The sequence below is a fragment of the Aquila chrysaetos genome, chromosome 8, assembly GCF_900496995.4.
Source record: "Aquila chrysaetos chrysaetos chromosome 8, bAquChr1.4, whole genome shotgun sequence".
NCBI lineage: Eukaryota > Metazoa > Chordata > Aves > Accipitriformes > Accipitridae > Aquila > Aquila chrysaetos.
The window spans coordinates 33,704,741-33,720,530 of NC_044011.1; positions in this window are offsets into that span (position 1 = coordinate 33,704,741).

A 15,790-nucleotide genomic window follows, 5' to 3' on the forward strand; every position below is an offset into this window, starting at 1 on the left:
GTAAGGGGAAGATCAGTCTCCATTGAGGAATTCACCCATCATTATGCAGAGATCAACCACTACTACTTCTAAAAAAAAAAAAAAAAAAAAAAAAAAAGGCAAACAATTGGCTTTGGCAGCATTCAGGAGGCATCTGGCCACAAAATCCCAAAAGAGAACTAATCCATCAGAAAAGCAACATTCAGTCAGTTATACTCCTTATTTAAAAGCAGATTCCACGCGAATAAAAAAATGGCATCACAGCTGAGAAACTTAGGTTTCCTGACTTAACCAACAACTGAAATCAAAACCCAAAGCCACATCCTCAGCTAAGATAAATATGGTGCAACTGACACTGACAGAGCAAGGCCTGTCAAACACATCCCAGTCCCACTGTAATCCTTTTTAACAGTGTTGAGGCAGAATAACTTTCCTAACGCACATAAGAAGGGAACAGTATTGCTCTGTTTGCATGCTTGGGATAGGAGGCCACCGTTTTGGGTTTGCAGTGGCATCAAGGCATTTTCATTCAAGTACTCGTTAGAAACAAAGTAATGGACAATGGTAGGCATTAGAAGTGCTGAAGGAGAAGCAGGACAAAGAATATGTTCATTGGCTCACTATCAAAGAGTTGAATCCTCCCAGTTGGCCCAACAGTCTCAAAAGTCAAAAAACATTTCAACTGAAGACAGCTTAAAACCTGCCCTCCCATCTTAACTTTAAAACTCAATAGTGAATTAAAGGATTGTTCTACTACAGTGAACAATTTTTAAAGCATCAAGTGTTTAGCTTTCATATTACTTTTATTTAGCAAGTAATTTAACAAAATTGAGGTGAATTCTCAGAAAAAAAATTCTAAATCACTATTTTTACCATTGGGGGGGGGTGGGGTGGATTTTTTGGTTGGCTTGTTTGGTTTTGGCAAACCAGATATTTATGCCCTGTGAGAGTCCTCTAAATTATGGGGCCCACCTCATACAGAAGATACTTGACTGGACATATGCTCTCAGTTCAGGGTACAGCTAATTACACATAAACAAGGACTGCTCTCCAAGTTCATCAACACCTCAGAGCACCTACCTGTTGTATACATGACTGAAGGCTGCTCCGTATCTGCAGGGACTCCCATGTCTCTTCCTGGCCCGATAAAGATTCCGTTATATAAGTAGGCTGAATTTTTTTAATTGTTCCTCAGCTCTTACCTCCACACCAGGTATCAAGGAACAGCTGAACAATTTTCCCCCCCCCTGAACTTTCTGTGGCAGCATTAGCCCATTGCTGCCATCGAGAGGTATCCTCACACAAGGCACATACAAATTCACTTTTCTCAGAGCCATCAGTTTTAAATCCCTCCTTAACTTCAACTTCTGCCATGATGCCTGCTTATCCCTCATATGCACATAAAAGTTTCTCTAATAATAGAGGTGTAATGTTTCCCTAGATTTCCATTCCTCCTGCTGATTGCTTATCCGACACACAGTCTTTGCAGTACTGGTGCCAATCAACAGCACTTCTATAAGCAGTGCTTTACTGGCTGAAAACTGGCATGACAAAAAGCACTCTTTTCCAGGACCAGGGAGATAGTTCAGTTGCAATTCATTTTCTAGGGTCTCAGAAGTTTTCACTCTTCCACAAAATAGGCTCTTTTGTGAGTGTAACAAATTGTGCAAAACTCCATAAACCATCAGGCTAAAGAGCCACAGCAAATGCCAAAAGACAGCCTCTTGGAGAAATTTATTGAGCAACAATGTCCTCTGCTGGCAGGAGCTAGACTCAACTTGTAACACTGAATTGCAGTACCTTCCCTGTGATTCTGGAGACATCATCATGAATACATCATTAAATGGACTGAACAGGAAGTCAAGAACAGAACAAAATCGATAAAGTGCTATCTGTGTGGTTTTCCTCAGATGAGGACAGAGGTCAGGGTATATTCGATGCATAAACCTCTGATGACAGGAAATAAATGTGAATATGACTCAAGATTAGCCTATGTGACTTCATGCCCCAGTGAACAGGGCAGCAACATGGAAATGGAATCAAGATTCTCCTCTCGACCTCACCACTTGTCCTCCACATGTCTTCAGGCAAATCAGGTCTCTTCCATCTATTTAGATTTTGAAAGCATCAGAAGAGTGAAGACGTTATTTGTCCAACTAAACCTTACCACAAAAAGGAGCTGAGGTATTTTTAAGAGCACACAAACAACACGGGAGTCTGGGATTTATTTACAACTGTTACACACATACTAAAGGCTAGATTTTCAGAGCAGTCGGGTTCCAAAAAGGCATCCAGGCCCTTACCTGACCCAGGTGCTCCCAGGAACTCCAGTAACAACCCAACTCCTGTTAATCCTCTTTAAACACAGTGGGGTTGACAGCTGCTTTGTTGGGTTCCTCCATGTCCCTAAGTGCTGATCCTGAAGAGCCTATGTTTTGGTAACTCTTCCCTAAATACCTGCTCCAATTCTCAAAATAAAAAACAGTGTAGCTGAAACCCAAGTTTAGGTCTACCGCACCAGATGGCTTCTGGAAACAGAGGGAAAAAAGCAGCCAAAGGGAAATTCTCCATTTTCATTCTTGGCAGGCAGCTGTCAGGTGTTCCTCATACGCCTTGTATGCCTCAAAGGGGCAGTCACACAATCACACATGAAAAAAAGCCCATGAATCCCAATTATCATCAAAACCAAGCATTGTTATAGTTCTAGTTAGGCTCAGGATCTAACCATAATCCCAAAAGCACATAATGACACGCTTTTCCCATCCACAGACCTTGACAATTCTGTTGAAATTCAGGAAGGTAAACAAGAATTATCCAACATATTTAGAAAGAGCAAACAAACTTTTCGGCTTAGATTCACTTTGTCAGATCCCTTGAGGTTCTGAATCTGTTTGCTCTTTCCAGCTACATAACCTGGTCTAAGAAAAGCCATTACCTCTCCCAGTAAACTTTGTTTCCTTGATATCCTTAAGAGTACGACAGCTACACCAGCACTATGACAAGAGTTTTCTAACTTTCTTCAGCATCCAATAGAAGTCATCAGTGGAAGAAACCTCCAACACCTGCAAAATGACTACATCGTTGCTTAAGAAAGCAGAAACCGGGCTCAGAATAAAAGAATTGTGAATCAGTGCAACAGCTCAGAATTGGCAGATTTTAAGTGTCACTATGATGGTGTCTTGGCGAGGAACAGTGAAAACTGCACTGTAAGGTTGTATGAGACAAGGTGATCAAAATAAAGTGAGCAAATTTAATCGTGGAAAAAAAGAGGAACTATTTCTAATGATCCTTTAGCTTAGTCACCAATTCTATTTAGATGTTTTAAGGGACCATAAATATTTTTATCTGCACTCAGGACACAAAGGGAGTGTTCCAGTTTCTATATAAAGAAGTCATTTTGGACAGATCAAAACAATAAAGGCACAGGACTCCTGGATGACAGATGCCAGGATGTTAGTAACCATAAATGGTTTTCAAATATGGCCCCAACACCATCCCCCACAGTAGCCCTTTCAAGTGGGAATTACAAATTGCTTACTTGGAGAGGAAATTTCAAACAGGCCACTTATCAAAAAGTGCCAAATAAACCTGTCATTGGGATAGAAGTTACAAACCATTCCTAAACTCTGCAGACATTTCCTGAGCCTGTGAACTCTGATCTTGGCTTCTAATAAACATGACATCAGCTCCCCTGTACTGCAGACACAAGACACATGACCCACCACTATGTTATCGCTTCCTCTGCAGTTTCTTCTAGGATCTTTTCTAAAGCACAACATCAATGGAAGACTTTCCACTTATTTCAAAATTGGTTTTGGATCAGGTCCTTAAAGGGAGGTCAGAACAAGCACAGCATGGTATCACTGTGTGAGCTACAAATATTATTGCAAGTATCCACTTAAAAGCCATACTGAATCTGAGACCTTTGAGGAGTTTTCCAGGTATTGAATTAGTAAGTGGGTTAAACAAGACTCCTATTGCTGTCAAAGACTTATTAACTGCTAACCTCTCATGCTAGAAATGTAACTGAGCCTTTAAAAACTCTGATTAAACATGTATATACTGGATGGCTACCGAATAATGTCTCAAAACATGTTAAGAACGATTACAATATGCTAGAAGATTTCAAACACTGGAATGACAGTCACCTTAATTTCCAGAGAAATTCTAAGGAAGGATTAAGATAACTAAAGCTCTATGGTTTACTTTTTCCGTGTAGGCATATCCTTTGCAGCTAAGTTTTTGGGTTTGAAACTAAAGTTGGAAAAGTAGATTTAAAAGAAAAGTTCCCATTTATCTCTGGGCTGGAAGCTTGACCAAGAACCCTATCTGATACACTAGACAAAACAGGCCATTGAGTCAATAAGCTAAGATGTCAGTAAGCACAGAAGTAGGGCTCTTGGAAAAGTAACTTTAAAAACATATTATCAAAATAAGATGTTCGTAAAGACTATGGAGTATTTATCTAGAAATGGAGCCTCTACTTCTGCCTAAAGGACAGACATTTCCTTCATACTTGGATATTCCTAAAACAATTCCAGATCAAACATGGGTCAGAGCTGGCAGGTTATAGTGTGCAATGAGTAAGAAATTTTGTTTAAAAAGCTTCATGATTAACAAATGAATCTTGCTGGAAAGGACATCTCCAAAAGCGACCATGAATCCTCACAGATGGTAACTTATAGCAGATGCAGATCTAGAAAGCTGTCCAGAGTCCTGGGAGCACGACTGCCCATTTTTCATTTCTATGTTTACCTCTTCCACCCTCATCAGTTCAAAACCTGCGATTTCTAAAACTAGGAAAGTCCCATTGGTCTGTGTAGGTCAGAAAGGAGAGCTAGCTGCTCCATAGAGTAAACCGACCGCCAACACCTCTAGTCAAGCTTAAAGCAGTTGTGCATAAATAGCATTCTAGCACAAAGCTGCTAAAACACCCTCAAGTCACGGCAGCCTTGGCACGTGCCTAGCCTGACAGCTATAATGCAAATGTTTCACCCTTCTCATGGCAGAACACCACCTGCCATTCACTGGGACACAAAAGAGGAGGTCACTCTGTGAAACAGATACACAAGGAGACAAACATATCTACCGCTGTCACAAGACTGAGTAGGTCCTCAGGAATCTGCAAGGCTCAAAGCCCCTCCATGCCCTGCTGCAGGGAAGGGGAAGCTCCTCCTTGTTCCTGAAAGGGACAAGCAATGCTTGAGTTTCTGGTTGGTGGATTTCACTCCAAGGACTTTTCTTCGGAAAAGAAATTCACTAGAAGACAAAATCCCTGGCCTGAGTATGCTGACGGTCAAACGAAATTATCCAGTTTACGTTATCTGATTACAGCTCTGAAACTAGAAGGCTAAATAAAAATACATGGATCTCCCCAGTACTAAAAAGGACCAGCTATTCTATACCAGCATCATGAATCTGCAGCACTTTAGCAGGAACACAAAGAGCAAATGATGAAACCAGACTGCCAGGGAGGGGACTGCAAGGGAAGGGAGCTTACTGGAGTCAGGCGTTGGTCAGAATAGCCAGGCAAAGCCGCACTCTTACTAAGTGAGCCAAGTGATCTTTAATGACCAGGAAAAATTCAGTGCTTTGGATTTAATGACTCATGGAGCAATACAGTACCTCCTACCAACGTGCTGTGGTATTCATACCCAGAAGGAAGTGTGTCAGCTACTGAGTCATGCAGCTCCAAAGGATTGGCTGTCGCCAATCTAAATACAAACTATGCCCAGCCCTGTTCCGTCCTGACATTACCGTAGCCCAAGGTTAAGCTCATCTTGCAAGAGCTTCCTAAAATAAAAACCTTTCTGGTTATAAGCAAAATACAATTTCCAAACCCAGGCTACCGGGACCATGCTTGAAATCCCAGCAATTTCCCTGCACACACATTCAGCCTTCTAACATCAAAGCGCCTGCAATACAACCTGCCGAAGGGACTGGAAGCAAAACTGATTGGCCACTTAGGAGGAAACTTTAATACAGAAGTGGGACTCGCGTTTTTACACTACTGACCTACATTTGCAAATCCCTAGAGGTAATTTTGTCCAGCCTATAAAAAGGAAGAGCTATAAAGCCAACTATATTAAGTTGTTATGCAATAGAAAGCACAGCTGCACTGAACAAAAACAGCCTATGACAAGAGGAGAAAACAAAAGCCATGAAGTTCCGCGTAGGAAAAACTAATATGTTTCAGCTAACAAAAGAAGAGACTTTTAATTAACTTGTTCTCATTGACTACAGAGATAATTAAATTACAGAAACAACCACATTAGTGTAATCAGTTTAGAAGAACCCACATACAGAGACAAAGGATTTTTCAAGATCCATCTATAAAGAAAAGAAGCTCCATTCGAACTGCTTTACTATCCCTTTGTGAAATGCATTCATGTGCCTTCTTTTAAGGGAAAGAAGATCCTAACTCCAATTCAGTTTAATCAAATCCTTGAAAGACTACCTCTTCTGATCCAATTCTTGAGATATTTTGTATTTTTAAGATTATTTCTTTCTTCTATTCATGCAATTACTTATGAATCTCCCCTCCTTTCAGCTGCACAGTAAAGACTGACAATATGACTGGCATGCATCACAAGGCTCAAAATGACAAATAAAAAACAAAGTGACAAATAAAATAATGAACCTGGGAAGATTTAGTTTGCTAAAGCCAAAATATTGGGGTGGGATTTAATTTTGGGGAAAGTACAGCTCACATCTTGAAATCTTCAAGGCTTGATAGTGAGGGCCTGCCTAACTGCTTCAGAAGGGAGTATATTTGTTAGGATGAGCATGTATCTGAACCAAATCATGAGGGATCTGCACTGCTTGAACTGCAGTATTATTTAGCTAAAACAATAGCCCACCCTTCCAGCGTCAGCCACAGTAAAAGTCACTCATGGTTTGGTCCATGAAAGTCCAGCAAAGAGTTCATACCAGATCACAGCACAAAGGAACACCTTCAACAGGACCATTCATCTTCCTAAGTTAAGCATCTGTTGAAGTGCTTTGCAGAACTGATCCAGAATACATAATCTTACCCTTAGGAAAAAGGGCTCATGTTCAGAAGAACTCAGGCTAGGAAAAGAGAATCCACTGATGGTGTGCTCCTTGAGGTCTACCCAAACATGTTACAGGTGCTCAGAGCAGACAGAGCTCCTCTGTGAGCACCCACAAAACCCCTGCACACACCTCCCTGGTAGGTGTGATGATGAGATGCAGCAGGAAGGAGGCATTTTCCATCTGAAGTAAATGGGCTGGAATAGCATCTGCAAGCTTGTAATACCCCAAATAGAGATCGGTCCCACAGCCAACTCCTTTTGCCCTTAATAAATTCCACACAAAAGCATGAATGACGTAGACCCAACACCACCACATCCTCAAGTTCTCCTGCCACCTGTACAGTACAGCTGCACTAGTTCTAATCCCAGTTACCCTCACCGCAGAGTCTTCTTCTAGCAATTTAAGGCCTTTTACGGGGATATGTTTTGTATGAGCAACAAGTTCTACGCTTTGGCTTAAGATGTACATTATGAATAGATAATGCTCCAGACAGACTTCATAGTCAGGTGGGTTAAAGGTATATATTTATATATACATAAAAATCAGAACTACAGAAAATGCTGTATGGCTTCCACTATTTGCTCTTCTTTAAAAAAAAAAAAAAAAAAAAAAAAAAAAAAAAAAAAAAAAAAAAAAAACATAAGTATATAAAAAAAATTATAATAACTTGTTTTTTAATTAAATAACATTTCAATGGAAGATCTTTTCTCCCAAATATCATCTTTATACTTAAAAAAGCCTAATTCAGGTCACTCACACTATTTCACGAACACACAAAAGCCAGTGTTTATCAAATCCTGAACACAATGCCAAGCACGGCAGGAGCCTTCAGTGCTTGCTGGGCCCAAAACAATAGTAACCTGGAAAGAAGTATAAATTGCACTCCTTGATGTGAGAGCAGATATACCATCATGGATCTCACTTCTATCATAAGGCAAGGGCAAGCAGGAAACTCAGACAGGAAAAGCAAGCTTTCCACAGCGTCCTAATTAGGAAGCGTGTCATCTGCCCTAAGAATTAATCATGCAGATGTGTACGTAAGGTTGTTTTACCCCATGTCCTGTACACCCCTAGCATCAGGTGGCATGGCACACGCTATTATCAGCTAACATGACTGAGAAGGCCACCAGATGGCTCCTTCCTATGCTGCAGTTACAGTCAGTTATAGCCATGGTGTGGTGGTCCCTGTTAGTAAGGCTGCAGTGGCCTCTACTGGTGACAGCCCATGAGGCAGGCAGTATTTTTGTAGCTTCAAAAGTTTCTCGTGTGACAGAAGAGCTTTTCAGGCTTCTTGCACCATTTTTTTTCTCCACTGCTATTCCTAATTGTTGTCATTTATCATATTGCTGCTATATATATAAAAAACATATATACACACATATATATATTGCTGTTAAGTTGCTTTGGAGATGTTACAGCAACAGATAGTACAGCCACCTGTCATCAATGAAGAGATAAGTAAAAAACTCAGGATATGAATATCACTCCAATCAACTCACAGGTAGTCTGCATCCTACCAGTAGTATAACAAAGTCAGTGCCATTTTATGCTTGGATTAGGTGGGCTTCTGAGAAGGCCTACAAGGCCAATTATTTCCAGCCACTGAGCTGGGACATTTGGACCTCCCTTGGTATTTGTTTACCACATCTTGCAATATTTTATTTCTTCAGGTACTCAGAAAGATCTGCATGAGTGACAGACAGGATGTGATTCAGTTACAGGTAGAGAGAAAAAAAGCTGAACTCAGGCTGGCATGAATGATTAAATGAGACTTGTGTACATGTGTACAAGAGAGTAGTTTGCCATTAGGGAGTTTCTTTTTTATCAGTGCTCAGCTCTAACTGCAAAGCAAATCTAAATGAGGGCCAAGTTTGAAGAATGCAGTTAAGCATCGTATTATAGCTCTCCATTTGTGGAAATTCAAGTATCCAACACTCACTTGATCTTACAAAGAACTCAGAGTTTTCTTCTGTCACAGGGAATAAAATAATAACTGGTCCAACCGCAAGAGCAAGCACAGGCAAGAAGTACAACATTGGGTCAGGGCCAGAAAACAAGAGAGATGCAAGTAACGCCACTATTACAACAACCGCTGTTTTAGTCATCTTCAAAGATGACTCCTTTTTAAAGAAATATTTAAAGCAGTACTTCAAGGCTTGAAAACTTTGCCAGTCTTTAGAGAGACATGACCTGATGAGATTTCTTTTTTCCTTAAACTAGTTCTTAAATAAGCAATACAATATTTGCTGTTCAGTTTGGAGCACACTTGAATCGTATTTCCAAATTTTCTTCACTGTCCTCAAAGTCTAGCCTTGCTCTCAGCGGTGAAGCTCTGAGAAACATGAATTAATGTGAGGGTAACAATAAAATCGTAAGAGTTGGTAATCCAGCCAGAGACGGGGGGGGGGGGGGGGGGCGGGGAGCTGGGGAGGGAACAAGAAAAAGCCTACCCTTAGGCACATGAATCTGCAACATGATTTTTCAGAGCATTAACTATGTTACAGCTTTCACTGGTCAGTCACAACCCTTGTGGGGAACTCCAAGTGCTGCTCAGCCCTTTGGAAAGGGCTGACAGCGATTTAAGTGACCGCATAGAGAAAGGAAAGTCTTTTTTAAAGCTTCTATTTTTAAAGGGCTGGGTCTAGCATTTAAAAAAAAAAAGAGTTGCATGTTTGGATGGGAAAACCAAGTTTAGCAACACAGCATTCGCATTGCTTTCATCAGAAATTATTCATTCGGGAGAGCTGCACAACCTGCTTCTGCAGAAGAATAATTTTTTTTAAAGTCTGCTAACGCACTGCTTCATAGGCAGACGCAGTCTTCTATTCCACACCAAGCTGTATGGACCAGGGAATGTCTCTTCACTTGAGATCTCCTAATGTAGGCCCCACAAGCCTAATCCAGCCAACAAGGCACACTTACGTGGCCCCTCAGAGGCAGAGTTGTTGCAGCTCTGCTCTCTCCAGGGCTGCGGCCCAAAGGCCGGGACACGGGCAGAAGCAGCTCACAGGTCAGGAGCTCCTTGGAAGCCAGCACAGATCCCACCACCACCACAAGTCCTCTGTGAGCCTCAGGGCTGTGTGCCCAAACCCTGCCCTGAGGCAGCAGCACTCGCCTCCTACCAGCCTGACCCAGAGCTGGGGGCTCTGCAAGACCTCCCAAACTGGCGCAGGGGAACATCTGTCCAACTCTGCCTCTACCACCTGTGGCTCAGAAACACCTGATTTACAACTGAACCTCTTTGCAACCTCCAGTCATTCTTCCTTTCGTGCAAATGGAATAAGGCCACTTCTACCCTGAGAGGTCCCCCTATTGCAGCTCTACTCTCCTTGGGGCGAAAGACTGTCTTGAGTCAATCTGCACAGACATATAACATACAGTTTCTTTTAGATCTTCTAAGTATAGCTGTAATATTTAAAGTGTCTAAAAAGGATGAAGAATGACTTAGGGTAGTATTAATATGAACAATTTTAAACTGAAAAGGTCAAACAAAGGTGAATCTGTCTATCTTAAAAGCTTCCATCCAAATAGCCCCAATCCAGCTTCAGATAATATCTCAGAATGTCACTCCAACAGAGAAATAGTATCCTAAGGAAAACAGTTATCATAAGAGCATGTAATCAAACAATTATTTTGAACGCAGTCTTTCGTATTTCAATTTTGGAAGGAATAGTACCAAATCCTATATTTGCCTTCGGGACTTTTTCTTCACCTGTTCCTACAGCTAAGAGTACAACTGCAAGACATCCCCATCAGATATGATACGGTACCTTAATAATAGACACAGTCCAGCACACCACAGGATAAGACTGTAGAGTTTTACTCGCCCCAAGATCTCAGAATAAGTTTTTAAACATAAAGGAACACTATTATCAAAATTTGCAGGACAGAGAACAGACGCTCAGTTGTTTGTTTGGTAAGCAGCAGACTCCAGATCAGCATGTGTAAACCAAACCCATGCCACAGCTAAAGCTCCAGACTTGGCATCAGCATTTTAGCCTTAGCCTCTGAAAGGCATGTAACTTTGCACAGACCTGTAGCCACTCCAGTCCTCGCATATTCCCTACTTGCAGAATAAGAACTGATACTTCTTTTCTCACAACTGCAACAAAGCTGTCACGAACGTGTTAAATTTTTACTTGGAATCTACAAGAAACACAACACAATAGGAGTGTAGACCAAATCCATTGGCCAACATTTTATATAATGCTATAACTTGTAGCCTGTAATTTTTCTGTACACAGTCAGGCATAATAACTTTTAACTTGACTTTTACAACTCCACAGCAGGTGTTCGGACTCTAAGGGTGGAGAAGGTATTTCTTTTAATTAACCATGCAGATACGTATTTAAGGACAGAATTTTCAAAATTGGCCAACATTCACTTGGTACCACCTCCTTGTAGCCCTGACTTGAGAGGAACCCAGAAAAGGTATCACCAGGAATTTCTGAAAGTCTTACACCATCTAGCACATTTGACAACCAAGCCACTAATTTTTTTTTTTAAAAAAACCTGGAAGATAGTCCAAACCACCATTTTTTGCTCTGTGTTGCAGTCACTGGACTGAAGGAAGGTAAAAGGCTGAATGGTAGGATGAGTTCATCCTCGGTCACGAAAAAGCAGTTCTACTTGCAACTAAAGCTTTGCAGAGCTTCATTGCTTCAGCTGAAAGCAGAACGACAGAGGCCTGAGTCATTAAATCAGCTGTCTAGGGAACATATGCATTGTTATGGTCTATTTCAGGCATTATTGTCCTTGGTCTGTTCTGTGTAACGACCCCTCCCACTCACCCTTCTCTGTTCCTGATATCAAAGGGGTTTCTGATAACACTGTTAAATGACTCAGACTTTGCACTAGACATGTCCATGTTTCATCATGAGTTGCTTTTCAAGCATGAGACAGCCAGAGACAGAGGGTCAACTTTCAAAATCGTTCAGAAGCACATATGCCCAGAGGGTAGAGATACTCTTTGCAAGCTTGACACATTATGGATCATTGCTGTCTGCTCTGCACGGAGGGAAACTCAGTCACATCAACCTCAGGCCCCAGGTCAGATCTGCAATAGAAGCTTGAACTCTCCTAAACCAAGAGTAAGATGGGGGATTTCTTTATTTGTCCTTTTAATATGAGTACTGCTCACAGGACTTGGATTCAGAGCTCAATTTTTCCAAAGTTTCAGATATTTAGACTGTGGCTACTGGTTTCATCAACTGGTAATACAGCCAAGGGATACCAAAAGATAAAGTATTACCACCTCTCATCTTGGCCATTTATTACAGAGTAGATTTTAAACATGGAGGCCTACAGATCCACTGTGGTAAAGATCAGCTCTTCTCAACAGTATTCTCGTCAGTATTACCTGGTATTCATTCCAAGGTTTGCATTGATTTTTTTTTTTTTTTTTTTGGTCAATAATTGGAGTGGGGATACAAGAGATACATACATTACTTCTTCACCCAGAGCAAATGAAAAATATTTTTATTTAGCACAACAAAAGTCATCTGCCTGCCTAGTGTGTCTCAAAGGCAGATTTCAGAAATCACATTACAAAATAACACAAATTCTCCATGGGGAGAGAAGGCACCACCCTTTTACATCTCTACTCTTTGGTTTTGATGCCATTACATGAAGAACAGGTCTCCGATGACCAGCTATAGGACGCAAGGACATGACACTGACATTCTCTTCTCAGCTTTATCAGAGACTTCACCTGGAATCTGAGTCAAGATACTCAGCACAGTGACAATAGTTTCTTACCTTCAAGGCTTTAGTAAATTCAAAGGTGCCAGATACTTACAAGGGCATCTGTAAGTACTTTACAAATGTCTTTGTGTAACTTTCACCTCAAAGGCTACACTCAGAGCTTGCCTCCTGCCCTCCAAACTCAGGACACTCTCATGAGTAGTTACTTGGAAAAGCTGAATGAGTAAGCATATAAAGAGACTTGGGGGAAATTATCAACTTGTTGCAAGTGCTGTATTTCCCCCACCCCTCCTGCGGTTCTATTCTGGATCCACTTTTGACACATCCTGACACACCCCAAGTGGGAAAGTCTCCTTACGGAGGAGGAAGTATTACGTCTACTACACAGAGGATGTGAAGAGAATCTAAGTAAGGCAGGCTGGATAGCAATGGAAATTTGGAGAACAGATACATCCATGAACTGAAGTGACCCCAAAAGTACTTGAAGTTTAATACTGAGCAAATTTTTTTCCCCCTAATTAAGGTAAGATCGTAACAGCTATACAGAGGCCTACTAAGAAGAGAGAAGACACTGTCTCCACACCTTGTGTTTGTTAATAGGAGCATAAACACAAGAAACAATAGAGCCAGTCTTACACGCCCACTTGGTGATAATTTAAAACAGTGGCCTAGTAGAATTTAAGAGTAGCTATAAAGTGTATTGTAAGAAGAAATAGGTCTTTTACAAAAAATTGAGTATTTATTATTCTTTGTCATGTTAGATTACCATGCTCTCAAAATATACATTTGTCTACTAAAAGACTCTTAGCTATAGGCATTTAGTAGGCCCTACAGGAAAAGGAATCAAACTCTAAACAGATCATGTTGAGTCTTAGCTAACTCCAAAAATGAAGTCATATGTTACCTATATGCAGTATATTTTACCTATATGCAGTAAGCCTCATTTTTGACTCGAGGAGGGGTTTAGCATATAAACTGATTAAGAAGGTGCAAATGGAGGTCTCCTGTCCTTTTCCACAGGAGCTCTGGCAGAGAAAAGTTGTTGCTCAACTGCAGTTTTACCCACTCACCATCTCAAAGGATGAGACAATTACAGGTCTCCAAATCCAATGTCCTCAGTCTCCCGTGAGATGGCTAAAAATGAGCGTGCTGCCTCCAAAACATACCTTAACTTTGCAACTCTTCAGAAGCAAACCATCACTGCCTTTAATGCTATGGCTATGGTCAACGCTGACTGAAAATCCACCCATTTCCTGACACCTATACTTTGTAACAGTTTATGCTAGATTCAGAGAGAACTTACCCAAACTTCTTTGTTTTCTGGCTTTTTTCCAGATCTTTTCCTCTTCATCCAGCTCCTCCAGCATACAGTGAGTGCATTTGCCTCTCAAAGGGGTCTGACAGACAGGTAACAGAGAGTTTTCTCCAGCAGTCCCAGAACAGTTCAGAAGGAACATGCGCCATAGCCCTCCTGGCACAGCAGAGTAAGGCTGACATCAAACTCTGCAGTCTCTTCCTTCAAGTTAGGTATTCACAGGCAAATGGCGGGGGGGGGGGGGGGGCGGGCGGAATATACAGTGCTTGTACTTAGAAGAGTTCAAGACTTGGACCAAACTGGAGATGAGAGTCAATGTTTATTAATACTTCTGGCCTGGCAATCACCTTTGCTTGTATCTTATCTCCTGAGCATCTTTTTTGACCAATTTAATCAAGGGCCTGCAGTTCTGCCTACAGGACAGATGTTTTATTTGCTTCAACAACAAAGCACAAGGATTTGTTTCTGAGCTGAGCAGCAGCAGACTTGGCGGTTTACAAGCTTCCCTAGACCTCTGCATCTTGTCTCTGCTTAGGCTGAATGGAGCACCAGGAAAAGTTCTTAGTTTTGTGTCCTAGCCATCTTCATAAGACAAAACAAGCTCACATAGCCAAGAAGAGCACACACCAGAATACCCTGGCCCAAGAACAACCTTTTAAGCTTTTCTAAGTGCTTTTCCCACTATTGAAAGTAACTCAGACCTGAATTTCATACTACCCCATAGCCTTTTCCATGAAAAGTTATTTGCTCATCTGCATACATACCTGTATTAAATTTCCTCACCACTCCCAAAAAAAACGAACCCAAAACAAATAGGTGGCTTACCAAACTGTCCCATAAAGATTGAAAAGCCATTGAGTCAAGGAACTGCCAAGGAGCAACAAACACAGAGCTGCTCCATATGGAGTGAAGAGCTAGGACTGGAGGGTGACACCCCCCCCCCCCCCCCTCAGTGCTCCCACCAACCAGGGCACCCACACCATCATTCAAGCAAGAACTGAACACTTAGCTTGAGCTTAACTAGAATGCCTGGAATTGGTCCCAGGTGAGTCTGGGTGGGGCAATTAAAGGCCTATCTGTGCCCTCAGGTGACTGAGAGCCCTGAAAGGCATGAGTTGTCAAGTTCCTGCCTCAAATAGTGTCTGATACACAATCTTGGTGTACGCACACCAATCTGAAGAGTTGAGTGTGGCCAGAGCAGCTCAGTGACTGAGTCTAGGACAGCGATACAGGGAGCAAACATCCTGTGATTTTATCTGTGGTTCGGCAACTGCTTTGTTCTAGTGTTCCTTCATACCTTTCTTCCTTTATACCTCTACAGCCTTTGGAGGTTCTTTTTCCAGGATATGAGTTTAACCTGAAAGAACTTTTTCCTTTATTTTCCCTATTTCTCTTTAGTGTTGTTGGGTTTTGGGGCGGTTTTTTTTCCCCACTGTGGTTTATCTAGTCACTATACCACCAAGCAAGTCAAAAGTTTAAGGCAAGAAAGGCTTTCTATGGGAATCTGCCTCTTGGAGAAGCACTTGCCCAGTTCCAGCCAATTCAACCCACTTTTATTCTGCGCATTGTGACACATCCCTACATCACAAATACACCTTTCCATTCTTTGGCGCTGCACCCTCCCAACTGAACTTATTTTCTCCGACTAGTCTCACATCTCTCAATAACTGCAGCCTAAAAGCAACAACCCTGTGTATACCCAATGTGGCTCAATGGCCTCGGAGTTACAGTGTTGCA